Genomic DNA, 3695 nt, shown 5'->3' with positions numbered 1-3695 from the left:
GTCACAGTGCATTAAAATCGGAGCGGACTATTTTAAAATATAATAAACACTGAAACCTAATTTTATTTCTCTTATGGAAGTTATTCAATTAGTTCGCGAACTTTTTGATCACCCTCGTATTTTCAAGATTTATCTAACTGTTTTGTTTTTTTTTAATGCATAAAGAAAATCTTTATTGAGGTTTAACGATTATTTTCAAAATTTATCCTGGAAAAATTCCGTAGGAAATTTTGATAGAGAAATTCCGTTTTTAAAGGTCGCTTTAAATACAACATTTTTTGTATTGGCTAGAAAATGCTCTGAGAAAGCCATTGCAAAATACTCGAACTTTAGAGAATGGTTAATGAGTCTGGAAAATAGAAAATGAAATTAAATTTTCTGCAGTACTCAAAATTTTTAGATTCAACAGCACCTGACGTCACGTGACTCTCGTTAAAACATTTAAGAAAAACCCTTGCATGCAAATTCAAAGTCGGATTTATTTTTTTTTTTCATAGAATTGGATGTACATTCAGATAATATTCACATAAATACTTTTCAATTGGATGTTTGCAGAGGTGCAAAAATATGTACCAGTATTTATTTTTTACAGTTGTAAACATGGGTACCTGTACCCAGTTTACAGAATGTTTGAGTTTAGTGTAGGCTTCTATGTCCATGAAGGTAGGTATATCTCCAGAATTCAGCTTCACTTCTACTGTCATTTTTTAAGGTCAACTGAGTCACTCAGATTGCCTACTGCTTTCTTTTTTTGTCCATCATTGTGCATGGTACCGTCATAAATTTGAACATTGATAAGTTCAAGGTTCAAGTTAACTATATCTGATCAGCAGTTGCCCGTGTTCTGTTTGTCACTCCATCTGTTATGTTAACTTCCCCAAAAACATCCCTGGGAGAAGCGAAGCCTCAACCTCTTTCAAGGGGAGATATTTAAGAAATACTGAAAATTTGGTGATGTTTTAAATTTTTTTTAAGAACCACACGACCAGAAAAAAAATTACAGATATATAAATGTGAAAGCATCCTCAGCTTCTGTATTATGTTTGTTCAGTTGTTCAAATCATGGTCACCAGGGGTAGGGTGGCACCACAATACGATGTCAAGTTTTACAAAGGAGTTGTATTCTAAGGTAATGCAGATTCAAGTTTGCTCAGTTTTACATGATAATTTAAAAGGGAAAAAGTTCTTTTATATATTTTAAAATTTAATTTTTTTTTATAGTTTTGATCCAAATGCAATAAGACCTGATACACAGACTGACTACATTTTATTTAACAAATTTGAATATCGGGAAATGGTGTCGCCATGATGACTAAAATATATTCATTGCAATACTTTTCTCCAACATGCATCTTTTATAGTGAAGGGGAACGTCAGGTGTAGAATAATTTTTTTTATATAATTCCTTTAATTTGATGGTCATAGATAAATTTTACCTGATATCGTCTTTTGTTTTAACTTAATATTTAATTAGACACTGAAGGCTGCTTTGATGAAAGATAAAGTTATCGCGATTACTAAATATTTCCCACAATCCTAACTTTTATGAAGACTTCAACGCACGTTGGCTCCAAGTGTAAACACTCTCTTGTCAGAAGAAAGTTGTAAAATGTGCAATTAAGTGCGTTGGATTCATTGTGAATCTAAATGTAATGAAGGAGATATATTTACATGTAAATACTAAAAGTGGTTCATGAATTAAGGAATAATGAATGCATTTATATCTCTTGCAAAAAATTGGGATGACACCCCTATTTGCAAAGGCAAAGGTTGTACATTTCACTTGATTTTAATTCCATTTTTTTTAAATGAAACTCTTTATCCAAGGTAGATGTTTATCTTTCTTCAATGATAACAAAACATGCCTGACTAAGCATCTGGGATCAAGGTAATATTCTCATATAAAAAAAATCCTGTTTCTAACCAAAGCAAGTAGGGAAGTGGCTGGTATTGCACACTCAGTATTCTAAGCTGGTACAAACTACAGGTAGGTGGAAGAAATCATCTTGAACCAAGGTTAAATTTTCATGTTAAATTAATTTGGTAACTGGCAAATAGCATATACCGTTCTGGAATTAAAAATCGTACATACTACAGGTAGGTAGGAGAAAATATCTGAGATAATTTTAATATCTAGAAGTTAAATTCGTTTGTGAATGCCCATAGAAGGTAGGGTATTAGCGTTTTTTGTGCAAGAATGTTTGCTGGTACAAGGTACAGGAAGGTGAGAGAAAACATCTGGGTATCAAGCAAATATTCTCGTGTTCAATAAATCTGGTAACTATCTAAAGTACACAGGGAAATTTCGTATATCGTTCAGTACATTTACAGATAGAAAGTACAGGTAGGTGGAAAACTCTTCGGAATCAGGTTTATATTTAACTGTTGTTTAAAATGAATCTGGCAACTTTCCAAAGTATGTTGAAAATCGTGTAGCGTGATGCAATTTCAGCTGGTACAATCTACAGGTAGGTGGGAGAAACATGTTGAAAGAACGTAATATATCCATGTTTGTTAGGAATGTTATTAAGTTTTGTGTGAGTTATTGGTGAGTAAATCACACAGACTTGCCATGTAAGTATACCTCTATGAAGCGCGCTAGCGCTTCATGAAAAATATGCCTACGTGCAAGTCCGAAATAGCTTAAACTGAACCTGTGAAAAATTGAAAAGCAGCGAATAGCGAGAAATGTAATTTGATAGATTTTACAAAAATTGTATGGCTGTATTGCGTTCGAAAATGCCTCGGTAAACCGTTAGTTGTGTGAGAAATTAAAACGTGTCGCTAAGTTAGAAGTTCAGGGTACATTAAAAACAAAACTTTTGAAGTCATAAGAAGTGAGAAAATGTGTTTGTCAATATGACTATAGGCAGATTTCCTAGTAGTATTATAGGTCTGATTATTTTTTCAAAAATAAAAAATAATTTCTAACTTACAACTTGAGGCGGCTGAAAATTGGTTAATCTTAAAATTATGATATTTAATGTGTTCCAAATGATTAAAATTATATCCGATTCATATAATTAGTTTATCCTCTATCAGGGTTGGATTGGGTGAGAAACTGGGGGGGGGGGGGTCTTAAGGCAGCTTCTAGACGTATGTTTTTTTCCCATGTCCACATGTAACGATACATGTCTGTTTCCACTCAATTATAACACACACACCCTCCCCGCGCGTTCTCTATTCACAATGCACATAAATTTCGAACTACATCAGTCGAAGTACAAATATTCAAAGAAGATATATTTGATAATATAGTACAAAGAATTGTTTCAAAAGAGGCAGTGTTTTTACAATCACAAAACAAGAGGCCCATGGGCCACAGTGCTCACCTGAGTAACTTTGGCCTAGATGCTTTTCACCTGATTTCTCTTCCCCCCCCCCCGCCTGTAGTACTTATTATGGCCCCGCCCTATCCCCAGGGGTCATGATTTGAACAATTGGAATCTACACTACTCCAGGATGCTTCCAAGTAAGTTTCAGCTTATCTGGCCAAGTGGTTCTTGAGAAGAAGATTTTTAAAGATTTTTCCTATATATTTCAATGTAAAACTTGGATTCCCTATTGCGGCCCCGCCCAACCCCGGAGGTCATGATTTGAACAATTTAGAATCTACACTACCCCAGCATGCTTCCACACAAGTTTCAGCTTTTCTGGCCCAGTGGTTCTTGAGAAGAAGATTTTTAAAGATTTTT

The sequence above is a fragment of the Saccostrea echinata genome, unplaced genomic scaffold (assembly GCF_033153115.1).
Source record: "Saccostrea echinata isolate AGI-Se365-2 ecotype Australia unplaced genomic scaffold, CSIRO_AGI_Sech_v1 ptg000033l, whole genome shotgun sequence".
Taxonomy (NCBI): Eukaryota; Metazoa; Mollusca; class Bivalvia; order Ostreida; family Ostreidae; genus Saccostrea; species Saccostrea echinata.
Note: the sequence above shows the minus strand (reverse complement) of the source record.